Raw genomic sequence first — 18,443 nt, 5'->3', positions numbered from 1 at the left:
GCTGTCTCTCATTTGCCTAGGCAGTGAATGAGTGATGAGAGATTCTTACTAGTGCCAGTCCTAAGAAATAAGATAGTATCACTGATTCCGGCAGCCTTTCCTTTCTGCTTTTTGCTGTTGTGTACCAGACACAGCTTAGCCAATGAGAGAATTACTCAGCTGTCTTCCTCAGTGCTGAAAAAGAGGTAAGTATTCAGGAGATGTCAAAGATGTTAGTATTTTTCTATATGTGTGAACATCTCAAGATATTGACTGCATAGTGTAAGGGCAATGGGAATATACCAAAATTCATTGTAACATTGTCGTCAATGCTGCAGTCCTAATTCATGGACTGATATGAAGTTTGTACCACCAAGGTTATAAATTTCGGCGGGAGACACACTACTTAATGTGAGACCATCAATTGCTTTATTCAGGCCCTATTAATAATGTACATAAAAAGTTAAGTTTTACTCTAAACAATTCCCCATACTACCACAAGAGTGCCCTGTACAACTCTGAGTCTTTCTAGCATTCCTTGAATGCTTGTTTTCCTTTTGTATACCCCTTTTAAACTCAGTGGGAGCCCCACCACATACCCTGATCTGAGTATTTTCTCAAAATTGTTTGGTTAAATGGTTTATGACTTACTTGACTTATTTCTCTATTATTGATCTACATACCTCTTCAACCAGTGCAGTGAGACACCCTCTCTTCTTTTTTGCCTCATATTAATGTGTCTGATGAGGAATTTTTACTGAAGCTAATCAAAAAAGCGGTGTTGGGAGACTTTAACTATCCAGAGATTAATTGGACAAATGATTCATGTGATACTGCTAGGGATAATAGGTTTTTAAACACACTAAAAGATCACTACTTACTTCAACTAATCAAGGAACCAACTAGGTACAATGCAATCTTAGACCTGGCACTTTAAAACAATGGGGAATTGATATCAAATATTATAGTAGGGGAGCCCATGGGAAACAGCAACCACAATATGGTCACATTCAATATCAGTTTTCACAAGCAGCCCTATACAGGCTCAACAAAGACTCTAAACTTTAGCAAAGCCAACTCTGACATGATGAGGAAAGCTTAAGTGACATTGACTGGGAAATTTTGTTTTAAGGCAAGAAGAAATGGGATGTATTAAAAACGTTGCTAGCTAGTTATACTCGTAAATTCATTCCCATGGGCAGGAACCGAAGGAGTAATAATTCCAAACCAATGTGGTTTAACAAAACAATTAAGGAACTAATGGCCAAAAAGAGGTGAGCATTCAAAAAGTATAAATTGGATGGGAAGGTGAAGTCATTCCAGTACTATAAGGATTGTAACAAAATATGCAACAACAAAAAAAAATCAGAGCATCTAAAATGGAAATGGAAAAGCTAAAAGCAAAGGAAAGTAAATTAAACACCAAAAAGTTTTTTAAATACATCAATAGCAAAAGATTAAAGAAAGAGAGTATAGGTACTTCGTAAGTTGGGCGTCCTAATCAAAGACGACAATGATATAGCAGAAAAATGAAACAAGTTTTTCTCATCTGTATTCACAAGAGAGGACCAGATGGTGGGATTGACGCATAACCTCAGCAATGATAATGTCCCACTACTAAATGCTTATTAAAGTGAGTAAGTAGTCTGGGACCGATTAAAAAAAATTTAAGATTAATAAATCACCTGGTCCCGATGGAATTCATCCAAGGGTTCTCATGGAGCTACACTCCAAATTAGCAAGACCCCTATATTTTATTTTCATTGACTCACTTACTTCAGCCATGGTTCCCAAAGACTGGCGTATAGCAGAAGTAGCAGTGGCTTATCTATAATGGGTGCAGTGTGTGCAGTACACAAAGCCCCTGGGTCTAGAGGGGGCCCACACTGCACACACTGCACCCATTACTTCTATAATCACCTTTCCGATGTCCATTGGTGACTGTGTGTGGGCCCCCTCCTCTCCCATAGCTGCCACTGCTGCCGCTAGCGCACTGAGCACTAGAGACTCTGGCACAGTGCCAGAGTCTACAGCGCATGCGCAGGGCTCAGAAAAAATGGCGCGGCAGCAGTGGCATAATGTAATCATTTTAGACTTTGCTAAAGCTTTCGATAAAGTACCTCACATGAGACTTATCTACAAATTAAGAGAACTTGGGCTAAGGAGCACAGTATGCACTTGGGTTAGTAATTGGTTGGATAAAAGGTAGCAGCGAGTGGTGGTAAATTTAACTTTTTCGAAATGGACTGAAGTACTAAGTAGTGTTCCACAAGGTTCTGTACTCGGACCACTATTGTTCAACATTTTCATAAATGGGGTTTAGTATGAAATACCTACAATCAAAATCCTGACGGTCAAAATCCCGACAACAATTGAGCGACGGTCAAAATACAAACAAGGTCAAATTACAGAAAAGGTCAAAATACCATGTCAACTCTTTGGCCTGTCAACATTTTAAATGTCGGTATTTTGACCGTCGGTCAATTGTTGTCGGGATTTTGACCATTGGGATTTTGATTATAGGTGAATTGACCGCATCTCGATGCAAGGGATGAGAGTGTTATACTCCCATTATATAAATTTACTAGTGAGGCCACAACTCGAATACTGTGCACAATTATGGGCACCATACTATAAAAAAGATATCCTGGAACAAGAAAAAGTTCAGAGACAGGCAACCAAATTGATTAAGGGGATGGAGACGCTAGAATACGAGGAAAGGATTGCTAGGCTAGGCATGTTTACACTGGAAAAGGGGAGATTAAGAGGGGACATGATTAACATTTACAAATATATAAGGGGTCAATTTACAGAGCTAGTGGGGGATTTGTTTTTGATAAGACCACCACAAAGGACACGTGGACACCCGCTTAGGTTAGAGGAGAGGAGATTTCGCACACAGAGATGGAAAAGTTTCTTCACATTAAGGACAATACGTATTTGGAATTCATTGCCTGAGAGAGTAGTAATGGCGAACTCGGTCATTACTTTTAAGAATGGGCTAGAAAAATTCCTAATGAATAAGGATATACGTGGTTATGGTGGGTAAATCATGTACTATAGTAATAAAATAGAATATAAAAAAACAAAAAACAAAGGAGTATTTAAGTTAATGGCTAAACATTCACCTCGGATAAAATTAGTCTTAAAAATATTACAGTGTAGGAGATCACTAACAGGATGAACTCAATGGACAAATTGTCTTTTTTCAACCTCAGAAACTATGGGGGTCATTCCGAGTTGATCGCTAGCTGCCGTTGTTTGCAGCGCAGCGATCAGGCTAAAAAACTGCATTTCTGCGCATGCGTATGCCCCGCAATGCGCACGCGTGACGTACGGGTACAAAGCCCGTTGTGGTTGTGCACAGGTTCTAGCAAAGTTTTCAGTCGCACTGACGGCCGCAAGAAGATTGACAGAAAGGGGGCATTTCTGGGTGTCAACTGACCGTTTTCAGGGAGGGTTTGCAAAAACGCAGGCATGTCTGAAAAAATGCAGGCGTGGCTGGGCGTTCTCTGGGCGGGTGTATGACATCAAATCCGGACAGGAATAGGCTGAAGTGATCGCAAGCGCTGGGTAGGTTCAGCGCTACTCAGAAACTGCACAAACAGTTTTTGCAGAGCTCAGCTGCACATGCGTTCGCACTTCTGCTAAGCTAAAATACACTCCCCAGTGGGTGGCGGCATAGCGTTTGTACGGTTGCTAAAACTAGCCAGCGAGTGATCAACTCGGAATGACCCCCTATGTTATTATGTTACTATGATAAAGTATATGGGACTCACCACCAGACACCTTAGTATGTAATGGAGCTTTGATTGGGTTGCTATAAAAGTGTCTTTATTTTTGTTCCCTGGGGGCCTAGGAAGACCAGAAACCCAGATAATACTAATAGATTATTCTTATAGTAGATTCTAACTTATATTAACTAACTAACTTATATTAGTAACAAGTCAAACTATTGCCTAAATTTTAAGTCTTTTTCAAGAAATCTAGCTCTACAGCAGTGGTTCCCAAACTGTGTGCCTAGGCACCCTGGGGTGCCTCGGGACACTTGCAGGGGTGCCTTGGATTGGTGTCAAGAACCAATTCAAATATTTATGGTCAATGTAATAGGCAAAACCAGTGCTGATGTCTTCCAATCATAAATTATGTGAACAACCAGAAGTGAATCCTGTCCCTCACCACATAACTGAACTTAAGGTTGACATATAAGCACATTTTGCTTCATTTATTTATTTTTTTCTAAAATTCTCAATAAAAAACTTTTGGCCTAGTGGTGCCGTGAAAATAATTTTGATACTCTAGGGCGCCGTGATTCAAAAAAGTATGGGAACCACTGCTCTACAGTATAAATACTGTTATATATACAGTATTAGTATATACTATATACTATTGTGCAGTTCTTGTAGTAAACCTGGTGGGAGTACAGCAGCAATGCAATTCTAAATGAGCATCTCTGTGTGTACATATGCAGGGTGGTTTGAGGTGGGCAGGGTTATAATCCAAGGGGGGCAATTCAGACCTGATCGCTGCTGTGCGTTTTCGCACAGCGGGCAATCAGCGATTAACTGCGCATGCATATGCACCGCAATGCGCACACGCATCGGCAAACAACAACAGGCATCACCGGTCAGCGACAGGCTGGTGCGTAAATTCTAATCGCACTAACATTCACATGCTGATTGACAGGAAGAGGCCATTTGTGGGTTGCAGGGCAGCCATCAGGGGGGGACTGTGGGGATGGACGGCAGCGTTATGCCGCCGTTCAGGGGGCACGGTCCGGCCAACGCAGACGTGGCCGGACCGTTGGGGGGGGGGGGGGCGGGCCGCGTCAAAATAAGTGCTCTAATTAAATTAGGGGTGCATATATATACCACATTCATGTACTTAACTTGAGAGCTCGTTACCCTAAATAACACATTTCAATATACTGCCATATCCAGGATTCATACCTATAACCTGTTGAATTCTAATCAAACACCCTACTCATTTCAAGCTATTTGATCCTGAATAAAACTATGAACACTATATGAAGCTACTTGAACTTTGTAAAAAAATAATTAGCATTGTAATTGAGCAGATCTATGTAGTGACTGTGCAGCCACACATCCAATCTCCTGCAGCCACACACTACGTAGATCTGCTCAGCCGCAATGCTGATCATTTTTTCACAAGGTACAAGATAAGCTTCTAATAGTTTGATTTCTCTAGCTTAGAATTATCTATCTTTCTATGCAAGGGCAGATATATCAATGAATAGATTGTCTGACTGCAATGCCACAAGCACTGGGTTTGAATCCTGAATATGTCAGCATCTTGAAATGTAATAAAGGACAGTGTGACTGAATAACAAAGAAATCTCAAGTTGAGTTGTATAAGTATTAGCGACAGAAGGGGTGGGGGTAGGAGACAGGGGCGGTCACGAGATGCTGGGCTTCAAAAAGGGTGGAAGCTACAAGTGAAAGTAATTAAAACAGATAATTGACAAGTGCCGCCAACAGCGCCCCCTACCCTGCAGTGCTATGTGCAGTGCTCCCTCAGCACACACCTAGTTACAGTCCTGATCGCAGCTAACTGAAATCCCCCCGTAGACTTATCAAAAGTGGAAATGAAGTAGATTCATAGGAGTAAATTTACTAAAGGTTCTAAAAATAAAAAGTGGTGATATTGCCCATAGCAACCAATCAGATTGTGTCTAGCATTTCTCTATTGCTTCCCAGAAAATGATAGACAGAATCTGATTTGTTGCTGATTGGTTGGTTTTAATTTTTAGAACCTTTTGTAAATTTACCTCATAGACTGAAAACTCTGCATCCCTCCCTGGTGTCAAACATGATTTTGAAGTTAAATAGTTCCTCTACTATTTTATCTTTACATGAATTTTAATATTATTTTAACATTTCTGTTTTATACCTCTCCATGCTACTTTCGCTCTATTTTTCATTTTAATACTCCTTACATGGTTGCTTATATACAGGATAAATTTTATATAAAATTGTAAAAAAATATCTTAGATAAGTGGTTCCCAAACTTTTTTGAATCATGGTGCCCTAGAGAATCAGATTTTTTTCTCGGCAACCCTAGGCCAAAAGTTTCTTATTGAGAATTTTAGAAAACAATATGCATATTATGTTTATATGTCATCCTTAGTTTCTTTAGTGTGGTGTGGGACAAAATTTGCTTCTGTTTGTCCTCATATTTAATAATTGGCAACCACAAGCACTGGTTTTGTCTATTACTTTGACTAAAAATAATTTGAATTGGTCCTGGACCACCAATCCAAGGCACCCCGGCTAGTATCCTGAGGCACCCCAGGGTGCCTAGGCACACAGTTTGGGAACCACTGTCTTAGATGGTTCTTATTTGAGGTCACTTACGGACATATTTCTTTTTACAGCATAGCTAGCTCAATATGTAGGGAAGACTCTAGATAAATATATAAAATTGGAGATTTAAAGAAACAAACATATCCTTTAGAACCAGCTGTGTGACCTAGATGCTTTTACCAACCATGTAATCCTCCACATGGTCCAACCGGAACTTCAAAATAACGTCACCTCCGGTTATCGGCAATTAAGCCTGTTACTACCGGAAATTGAGTTATGTTGTGTCAATCAAGGAACCGTAGACACTTTGAAAATATGTTTCTAACATTTAAGTGCCATTCAGACTCCAAGAGCATGATTGTTTACATGCCAGCGGAAACTTCCGGAAGGCCTGCTTGGACTTGCTCTTTTAATCTTAGACAAACCTCGAGCCATCATTTATGCCCTGTGAGAACTTGCATACTAAAGGCACTTTTGAAAATGGTTTTCAAAATGTACTGAATGCCACACAGACCCTAGAAGTACTCTGGGGGACATGTACTAAGCAGTGATAAAAGTGGAGAAGTGAGCAAGTAGAGAAGTTCCCCATGGCAGATAATCAGCTGCTCTGTATAATTTTAGAGTATGCAAATTATAAATGTTACGTCAATGCTGATTGGTTGCCATGGGCAACTTCTCCACTGGCTCACTTCTCCACTTTTATCACTGCTTAGTACATCTTCCTGTCTTGTTTTGTTGATGTACCAATTGCAATTTCACCCGTGAAACCGGAAGTGCCATTTTCACTAGCTAGTTAAACCTTGAACAATGCAGGAGCTACCATTCAGGTTCTGAGGAAGAGATGTTCCTCTCTCGAAACGCATTGGAAACCACCTGGCTAGCTCCGGACATGTTATAGCCAAGAAGACTGTACTGATTATATGTACCATCACCATAACCACTAACCATATGACTACACTATTCTGGTAAACAATCACTATCTTATTTCAGCTAATTCAGTTTTTATCTGCCATGTATTTTGCAGACTGTTTTTACCTATGTCTATAAATCTGGACTAAATAATGATTTTTTTATTATACAGTCCCGGATATATATGTATGGCCTCCAGCAACTACCTGAGTCTGGCAAGAAATTGTCAGCATCCATTTTAAGGGACGGTTTATTCCATCTATTCTGCTATTGTTTTCCTCTACACTCACTTAATCAAGCGCCATTTTATTACACCTACCTTACCTGTTTTCTGTTCAATAACAAGACCCTTTTTCTTGTGTGGAAAGCCAGTGGCTAAATCAGGTTAACCCGTAGATTCGGGGCTAAGTGTCCAAAGCTAGGGGTTAATGCGCTTGCAGCAGCCACGGCAAGGGCAGAAAGCCCTACTTACCACAGATTTCTGTCCGCACCTCAGCTCCGCACTACTCTGCTTTTGCACTGCTAACATTTCTCCTAGCATCAGTAAATTAATAAATTGTCCTAAAACTACCTCCCTTATCTCAATGAATAGAGGGGGTAACTCAGACCTGATCGCTAGGCTGCATTTTCGTACAGCCTGCGATCTGCAGCGCCGGGCAGCAATGGGATGGTGCAAGAAATGCACAGCCTGCAATCTGCAGCGCCGGGCAGCAATGGGATGGTGCAAGAAAAGCGATTGCACGGGCGATCGCAAGGTGACTGACAGGAAGAGGCCGTTAGTGGGTGGCAACTGACCGTTTTAGAGGAGTGTCTGTAAAAACGCAGGAGGGACCAGGCGTTTGGAGGGAGTGTTTCTGACGTCAGCTCCGGCCCCGATCACCGCACTGTAAGAGTAAGCCCTGGGCTGTGCAGAGAGTGCACAAACTTCTGTTTGTGCAGCTCTCCTGCACATGCGATCGCACCCCTGCACAGTGATTTTTCCCTGTAGGCTGCGACTACCTGATCGCAGGGATGCAAAAAACGCACCCTAGTTATCAGGTCTGAATTAGGCCCAGAGTCAGTAACAGAAGTTAGTTATCAGGGCAAATCAGTGGATTAATGGGCTACACTGAAAAATCATGATAGTTACTATTACAAATATAATAACAACACTTTTTTTTAAAGAGTTGTGATTGAAGAATAGAACTTTGGGGTTGACATCTTGAGGGGTAGTTTGCGTGATAAATTTAATGGTAAAATGACTCAGTGGTTAGCATTGATGCACGGTTAGATTACCGACTAGGTGGTACAGACAACTGCCTAGGTTACAGTGGGACCCTGAAGACCTGTCTGCCACCTACCAATGGTATGCATTTTAGGTTATTTTTTTATTTACTTCAGTGGCATTGTATATTTATAAGTGAGGAGTCTGCAGCTTCCCAACTGACCTTTTTTCACTGGTATTGCTAGCATAGCGAAAGCTCATATCGTTCTGACTATATCATACAGAACATCGCTCACGTGGAGCATAAAATGGAATAATAACATGTGATTTCATGAAGGGATGTGTTATGAGCCACGGCAGTGGCTCATTCCTGTTTTGCGTTTTGGTTATGTATTTTATGTTATTCTTCTGTTTCTGTTCCCCTTGGCTTAAATGGGGTGTCCGGAGTCCACCCTTAAGGAGAGGGTACTGTTATGAACCACAAGTAGTGGTTCATTGCTGTTTGCTTTCCGTTTATGTATTTTGTACTATAGTTCTGTTCACATGCCAGGATTTCCATTACACTGGTTTAGAAGACTCTTGTTGGCCATCGGTGGTGAGTCTGTGTAATTGCAGCCTGTTTCTATGTGTTTAGTCTCACCTGTCAGATAGTTGATCATTATGTGGTGAGTCTCTGTACTGCAATCTGGCTCTTGTCTGTTACTCTCACCTGAAGCTATTCTGGTCATTATCTTGTTCCTGGCTTCCAGCCATCCTGATTGGGGCGTGTTCCCTTATTACCAAGCTAGCTATGCAGTTCTGAGCTGGTGATAGACGTTCTGTTAAGATACCTGTATGTTCCTGATCAGTGTCTTGTCAAGTATTGCATCTGTGTCCAGGCCCTGTCTGATACTGGAATCCTGTGTACTCAGCTCTGTCAGAGTCCGGAGCTTCTTGTGAGCTGCTTCCTGCCCTGGAGCATTCCTGCCCTGGAATCCTGAGTTACAGTCTACCTTTGATCCTGTAATCCTGAGTCCTGGTGTTCCTGTGGCCTGCTGTTGGAATCCTTCCAGCTTTCCATTCCTGTGAGCCTGTGTCTGTGGCCTCGGGGTTCCTGTTCACCTGTCTGTATTAGCACTGGTGTTGTGAGTAGCGGCTTTGCCACACCTTACGGCCTTGGCCGTATCTGTCGGTTATATTTGCTTTGGATTTTCTGCAGAGGGTTCTGCGTATGCTGTCATCGCCGGTACACAGTAGTATTGTGTCGGCGTGTGGACAGCATTTCTTTTGTTGTTGTTTGTCTTGGCGGCTGAGCTGCACATACTTTTGTTTGAGTTCTGTAGTTGCCCCTAATTCGGGTTTCTGTTTAGTTAGAGGTTCCCCTTGTTCTCGCTCCATCTCAGTTTACGCCTTGTCTCCAACTAAGACCGGGGAGCATCGGAGTTGGGCACACATAATCCGCCCTTCAAACGCGGCTGCCGTGGGCCCAAGCAAACATAGTCTCGCAGGCGTAGACTGACCACGCGGGTGGAACAACGGAGTCAGGGTTTCTGTAGGGGTTGCTGCTGAACTCAATTCCCACTCCAGCATTACGTTCTTGTGCTTGGGGCTCATCCACCCAGTTCCAGGAGTACCAAGTACAGTGAATGTAACAGGATGTGACTAATGTTTTTGAAGATCCCATCTCCCACCAGAAGTCATCAAAATCCAAAGCCTGGAGTCAGCGCCAGATGTCATCGAACTCTATAGTCAGAAGTCAGCCCCAGATATCATCGAAATCTAAAGCCAAGAGTCAGCACCAGATGTCATTGCAAATCCAAAGCCAGGAGTCAGTACCAGAAGTCATCAAAATCCATATTCAGAAGTCAGCCCCAGAACACACGGAAATCCAGAAATCTAAAGCCATCATTGAGATCCAAAGCCCAAAGTCAGTACCAGAAGTCATCAAAATCCATATTCAGAAGTCAGCGCCAGAACTCGCTGAGATCCAGAAAACTAAAGCCAGGAGTCAGTGCCAGATGTCATCGAAATCCAAAGCCAGGAGTCAGCACCAGATGTCATAAAAATCCAAACCCAGAAGTCAGCACCAGATGTTATCGAAATCTAAAGCCAGAAGTCAGCGCCAGAATTCTCCAAAATCCAAAGCCAAAGAAGTCATGGAAATCCGAAGCCATGAGTCAGCCACAGAAGTCATGGAAATCCGAAGCCAGGAGTCAACCACAGAAGTCGCCAAAATCCAAAGCCAGGAGTCAGAGGTAGATCATCAAAATCCAAAGCCAGGAGTCAGCAATAAAGGAAATTGAAAACAAAATCCAAAGCCAGGAGTCAGTACCAGAAAACATTGGAATCCAAAGCCAGGAGTCAGAGGCAGGAGTCACTAATATATAAAGCTAGTAGTCAGAACAAAAGTAGCACTTGGCATCAATACATGATTTTACAAAGAGATTTATTGTCAGAGTCAATATATTGCAATTTTTTTAATCGATCCTTGAGTCTGGATGTTTCGACAGGCTTCATCCTAAAATTACTATGCTGGTGGTGATCTCCTTCCCTTGTCCCTGGGGTCTTTTCCTCCACTGCACGTGAGACTTTTTCTTACTATTTTAACTGCACATGTGCGACCAGCCCTGGCTTCCCAACTGCACATGTGTCAAAATAATATCAGTCCCAGGGATGATTGATACTATTTTGCAGATTAAATGCAGAAAAGTCGCTTAGGGTTAGCCAACAACTATCGACAGTTTACAATAGTCTTATGTTAATGATGTGAGTGTTTTCACCATCTATGAGATGCCACCATTAGTAAAATATTGGTGGCTGATCCCCTATGGTAAGCGCATCCCGCATCTACACATGCACATACTGTAGCACAACCATTAATGACTCACCAATGGTGGTTAATTATCAATGGTTAAAAACCATCAACCCCCTTCCAGTGGTACAAGTAAAAAAAATTCTTAGTGATACTGTGTGCCAAAAAATGGCCATGGCCTCATGCCACATGGGGCGTGGCCAATTAAATTGGGGGCGTGATACACATATGACCCCAATAGTGCAGTTACAGATACACATATGCCCCCAATAGTGCCAGATACACATATGCCCCCAATGGTGCCAGATATGCCCACACAGTGCCAGATATGCCCAAACAGTGCCAGATATGCCCCCACATTTCCAGATACACATGCCCCCACGGTGCCAGATACATATGCCCTCACGGTGCCAGATGTGCCCAAATAGTGCCAGATATGCCCCCATATTGCCAGATATGCCCCCCACAGTGCCAGATACACATGCCCCCACGGTGCCAGATATGCCCCCATAGTGCCAGATATGCCCCCACAGTGCCAGATACACATGCCCCTATGGCGCCAGATATGTCCCAACAGTGCTGGACACACGTAAGTCCCCATAGTGCCAGATATGCCCCCACAGTGCTAGATATGCCCAAACAGTGCCAGTTATGCCCCCACGTTGCCAGATACACATGCCCCCACGGTGCCAGATATGCCCCTACAGTGCTAAATACACATATGCCCCATAGTGCCAGATATGCCCCCACAGTGCCAGATATGCCCAAACAGTGCCAGATATGCCCCCACATTGCCAGATACACATGCCCCCACAGTGCCAGATATGCCCCCACAGTGCCAGATATGCCCCTAGCAGTGCAACTCACCGTTGTTGTTGCTGCTGCTGCCTGTGGACAGCACTGTCTGCTGCTGCTGTCGAGGAGAGGGGAGAGGAGAGCGCAGCATGCACCTCTCCTGCCCTTCTCTTGCCTTCTGTCCGGTCTCCTCCTGTGGCGATTCTGGTGCCAGTCCGCGAGCCAATCATAGCTCGCAGTCCGGCAGCGGCGGCTCCTGATTGGCTGACAGTCAGCGAGCTCCGATTTGCTTGTGAACCCGCGTTTGTGTAATATACGCCACTGCCGGACTCATAGGGAGAGACCACACTGACTGGGCACTACAGGCAGGAGAGGAGCACCGGTGTCTGCAAGGTGGCGGCCCGGCGGTACTGCATACCGGCTGGGAATTTCTTACTGGTATGCCGTACCGCCATACTTGCAGCACTGCCCCCAGCAGATCCCCAGCCATCAATGGTCATCACTACTTCTGCCCAATGGCTTTCAAAAAACATCAAAACTAAGGCCGATCCCATATTTATCCAATACGGGACCAGCAATTATCTATCCCTAGCCAGAAGTCGGTGAAATTTAAAGCCAGTAGCCTGAGCCAAACCCAGTAGCCAAAAGAAGACCAGTCTTTCAAGAACCTAGCCAAGAAAATGTTGTAGGGATGGCCATCGGCCATCAATGATTCCAATTCATCAATGATTTATGGCCAATGGTGAATACTTTTGCCATTGATGAGGAAGAAACAGATGGTTTCCCGCATTGCTGCCCCCTGACACCCACAATGCCCTGCCTCTAGGTTCTGATTGGCCTATGAAATAAGAACAGGGATGACAATTGGTTAATGAAACCATTGATGGTTATCAACTACATACATATGTAGTTCCTTTACGAAATAATGGAGCATTCGTCAGCTGCTAATCGCAGCCTAGCACACCCTGCAGCAAGCTGTGTTGCAGCATGCTGCATCGCAGCAAAAATTAGCATGGCTATATCTGTAGTTATGCAACCATCGATGGTCACTTGTCAATTCACCATCAAGTAAATCACATCAACTTGTCATTTTACCATCAACTAAATCATATCAACCTGTCATTTCACCATCAACCAAATCAACACTGATGGCCATCCCTAAAAAGTTGTCACTAAAAATTAATAGTAGGACAGGTTAGGACCTTTTTCTGAGAACCTCCATATAAGGTAAGAGAGAAGACATATCTCCAAGAATGTAAAATCATCAGAGTACTTAAGAAGTGCAAAACAAGTGTCCATTAAAATAGAAAAAAAGCATATCATTGAAAACAATTCTGAAGAAATGGTAAAAAAAAAAGAATATGCAAATCATATGTAGATCATTACAGCAAGGAAGGGGTCCTGACAATTCAGGTAAAAGGGTTATTGCATTATTTAAAAAAAATCTTGAGTGAACACTGAGAATATTTACTGGTGGGCCTGATTAAGAGATGGACGCAATGCCGATGTTAATGCAGTTCAGTGATTATGTGCATGCATCGCGGTCGCAGTGTGTGTGAGGCAAGGTACCTTTGTGAAGTCACTTGCAATAAGGACTTATTCGGGGACATCTGCAATCTCATATGCAGAAAACATGACGCCAGCGTCTAAGTTCCTGCGGCCATTCTGCATGACCGTAGAGTTAGTTAGATGGTTGAATATCAAAGGATCTGCGAGCAATGCTGTGTGTGTCTGTGTGTGTGTGTACGCAGTGGCTGGTATTAGCGCTGGTGAGCGTCTCAATAGATTTCCAGGCAGCTGCAGCATTAGGGTATGTCCACTAGAGATGAGCGGGTTCGGTTCCTCGGAATCCGAACCCCCCCGAACTTCAGCCTTTTTACACGGGTCCGAGGCAGACTCGGATCTTCCCGCCTTGCTCGGCTAACCTGAGCGCGCCCGAACGTCATCATCCCGCTGTCGGATTCTCGCGAGGCTCGTATTCTATCGCGAGACTCGGATTCTATATAAGGAGCCGCGCGTCGCCGCCATTTTCACACGTGCATTGAGATTGATAGGGAGAGGACGTGGCTGGCGTCCTCTCCGTTTAGATAGAGAGTGAGACACTTGATTTACTAGTAATTTAATTTTAGTAATTTTGGGGAGCATTAGGAGTACTCAGAGAGTGCAGAGTTTTGCTGATAGTTATACTAGTGACCACCAGTTTTATTTATTATTTAAAATCCGTTCTCTGCCTGAAAAAAAACGATACACAGTCACATACCATATCTGTGCTCGGCCTCAGTGTGCTGCATGATAATAATATCATCTATGTATATCTGACTGTGCTGAGTGCTCACTGCTCACACAGCTTAATTGTGGGGGAGACTGGGGAGCAGTTATAGCAGGAGTACATAACAGTGCACACTTTTGCTGCCAGTGTGACTGACCAGTGACCACCAGTATATTGTCTGCCTGAAAAAGTTAAACACTCGTGTGGTGTTTTTTTTTTTATTCTATAAACGCATTCTGCTGACAGACAGTGTCCAGCAGGTCCGTCATTCATTATATTATAATATATACCTGCAGTAGTGATATATATATATTTTTTATATCATTATCATCCAGTCTATACCAGCAGACGCAGTACGGTAGTCCACGGCTGTAGCTACCTCTGTGTCGGCAGTGCTCGTCCATAATTGTATACCTACCTGTGGTGGGTTTTTTTTTCTATCTTCTTCATACTAGTAGTTTAGGAGTCTGCTGCTGACAGTGTCCAGCAGGTCCGTCATTATATAATATATACCTGTCCTGCAGTAGTGATATATATATATTTTTTATATCATTATCATCCAGTCTATACTAGCAGATGCAGTACGGTAGTCCACGGCTGTAGCTACCTCTGTGCCGGCAGTGCTCGTCCATAATTGTATACCTACCTGTGGTGGGTTTTTTTTTTTTCTATCTTCTTCATACTAGTAGTTTAGGAGTCTGCTGCTGACAGTGTCCAGCAGGTCCGTCATTATATAATATATACCTGTCCTGCAGTAGTGATATATATATATTTTTTATATCATTATCATCCAGTCTATACTAGCAGATGCAGTATGGTAGTCCACGGCTGTAGCTACCTCTGTGTCGGCAGTGCTCGTCCATAATTGTATACCTACCTGTGGTGGGTTTGTTTTTTTCTATCTTCTTCATACTAGTAGTTTAGGAGTCTGCTGCTGACAGTGTCCAGCAGGTCCGTCATTATATAATATATACCTGTCCTGCAGTAGTGATATATATATATTTTTTATATCATTATCATCCAGTCTATACTAGCAGACGCAGTACGGTAGTCCACGGCTGTAGCTACCTCTGTGTCGGCAGTGCTCGTCCATAATTGTATACCTACCTGTGGTGGTTTTTTTTTTTCTATCTTCTTCATACTAGTAGTTTAGGAGTCTGCTGCTGACAGTGTCCAGCAGGTCCGTCATTATATAATATATACCTGTCCTGCAGTAGTGATATATATATATTTTTTATATCATTATCATCCAGTCTATACTAGCAGACGCAGTACAGTAGTCCACGGCTGTAGCTACCTCTGTGTCGGCAGTGCTCGTCCATAATTGTATACCTACCTGTGGTGGGGTTTTTTTTTTCTATCTTCTTCATACTAGTAGTTTAGGAGTCTGCTGCTGACAGTGTACAGCAGGTCCGTCATTATATAATATATACCTGTCCTGCAGTAGTGATATATATATTTTTTATATCATTATCATCCAGTCTATACTAGCAGATGCAGTACGGTAGTCCACGGCTGTAGCTACCTCTGTGTCGGCAGTGCTCGTCCATAATTGTATACCTACCTGTGGTGGTTTTTTTTTTTTCTATCTTCTTCATACTAGTAGTTTAGGAGTTTGCTGCTGACAGTGTCCAGCAGGTCCGTCATTATATAATATATACCTGTCCTGCAGTAGTGATATATATATATTTTTTATATCATTATCATCCAGTCTATACTAGCAGACGCAGTACGGTAGTCCACGGCTGTAGCTACCTCTGTGTCTGCAGTGCTCGTCCATAATTGTATACCTACCTGTGGTGGGTTTTTTTTTTCTATCTTCTTCATACTAGTAGTTTAGGAGTCTGCTGCTGACAGTGTCCAGCAGGTCCGTCATTATATAATATATACCTGTCCTGCAGTAGTGATATATATATATTTTTATATCATTATCATCCAGTCTATACTAGCAGACGCAGTACAGTAGTCCACGGCTGTAGCTACCTCTGTGTCGGCAGTGCTCGTCCATAATTGTATACCTACCTGTGGTGGGTTTGTTTTTTTCTATCTTCTTCATACTAGTAGTTTAGGAGTCTGCTGCTGACAGTGTCCAGCAGGTCCGTCATTATATAATATATACCTGTCCTGCAGTAGTGATATATATATATATTTTATATCATTATCATCCAGTCTATACTAGCAGACACAGTACGGTAGTCCACGGCTGTAGCTACCTCTGTGTCGGCAGTGCTCGTCCATAATTGTATACCTACCTGTGGTGGGGGGGTTTTTTTCTATCTTCTTCATACTAGTAGTTTAGGAGTCTGCTGCTGACAGTGTCCAGCAGGTCCGTCATTATATAATATATACCTGTCCTGCAGTAGTGATATAAATATATTTTTTATATCATTATCATCCAGTCTATACCAGCAGACGCAGTACGGTAGTCCACGGCTGTAGCTACCTCTGTGTCGGCAGTGCTCGTCCATAATTGTATACCTACCTGTGGTGGGTTTTTTTTTTCTATCTTCTTCATACTAGTAGTTTAGGAGTCTGCTGCTGACAGTGTCCAGCAGGTCCGTCATTATATAATATATACCTGTCCTGCAGTAGTGATATATATATATTTTTTATATCATTATCATCCAGTCTATACTAGCAGACGCAGTACGGTAGTCCACGGCTGTAGCTACCTCTGTGTCGGCAGTGCTCGTCCATAATTGTATACCTACCTGTGGTGGGTTTTTTTTTCTATCTTCTTCATACTAGTAGTTTAGGAGTCTGCTGCTGACAGTGTCCAGCAGGTCCGTCATTATATAATATATACCTGTCCTGCAGTAGTGATATATATATATTTTTTATATCATTATCATCCAGTCTATACTAGCAGACGCAGTACGGTAGTCCACGGCTGTAGCTACCTCTGTGTCGGCAGTGCTCGTCCATAATTGTATACCTACCTGTGGTGGGGTTTTTTTTTCTATCTTCTTCATACTAGTAGTTTAGGAGTCTGCTGCTGACAGTGTCCAGCAGGTCCGTCATTATATAATATATACCTGTCCTGCAGTAGTGATATATATATATTTTTTATATCATTATCATCCAGTCTATACTAGCAGACGCAGTACGGTAGTCCACGGCTGTAGCTACCTCTGTGTCGGCAGTGCTCGTCCATAATTGTATACCTACCTGTGGTGGTTTTTTTTTTTCTATCTTCTTCATACTAGTAGTTTAGGAGTCTGCTGCTGACAGTGTCCAGCAGGTCCGTCATTATATAATATATACCTGTCCTGCAGTAGTGATATATACATATTTTTTATATCATTATCATCCAGTCTATACTAGCAGACGCAGTACGGTAGTCCACGGCTGTAGCTACCTCTGTGTCGGCAGTCACTCGTCATCCATAAGTATACTAGTATCCATCCATCTCCATTGTTTATCTGAGGTGCCTTTTAGTTGTGCCTATTAAAATATGGAGAACAAAAATGTTGAGGTTCCAAAAATAGGGAAAGATCAAGATCCACTTCCACCTCGTGCTGAAGCTGCTGCCACTAGTCATGGCCGAGACGATGAAATGCCATCAACGTCGTCTGCCAAGGCCGATGCCCAATGTCATAGTACAGAGCATGTAAAATCCAAAACACCAAATATCAGTAAAAAAAGGACTCAAAAATCTAAAATAAAATCGTCGGAGGAGAAGCGTAAACTTGCCAATATGCCATTTACCACACGGAGTGGCAAGGAACGGCTGAGGCCCCGGCCTATGTTCATGGCTAGTGGTTCAGCTTCACATGAGGATGGAAGCACTCAGCCTCTCGCTAGAAAAATGAAAAGACTTAAGCTGGCAAAAGCACAGCAAAGAACTGTGCGTTCTTTGAAATCACAAATCCACAAGGAGAGTCCAATTGTGTCGGTTGCGATGCCTGACCTTCCCAACACTGGACGTGAAGAGCATGCGCCTTCCACCATTTGCACGCCCCCTGCAAGTGCTGGAAGGAGCACCCGCAGTCCAGTTCCTGATAGTCAGATTGAAGATGTCAGTGTTGAAGTACACCAGGATGAGGAGGATATGGGTGTTGCTGGCGCTGGGGAGGAAATTGACCAGGAGGATTCTGATGGTGAGGTGGTTTGTTTAAGTCAGGCACCCGGGGAGACACCTGTTGTCCGTGGGAGGAATATGGCCATTGACAT

The sequence above is a fragment of the Pseudophryne corroboree genome, chromosome 1 (genome assembly GCF_028390025.1).
Source record: "Pseudophryne corroboree isolate aPseCor3 chromosome 1, aPseCor3.hap2, whole genome shotgun sequence".
NCBI lineage: Eukaryota > Metazoa > Chordata > Amphibia > Anura > Myobatrachidae > Pseudophryne > Pseudophryne corroboree.
This window is presented reverse-complemented; position numbering follows the sequence as displayed.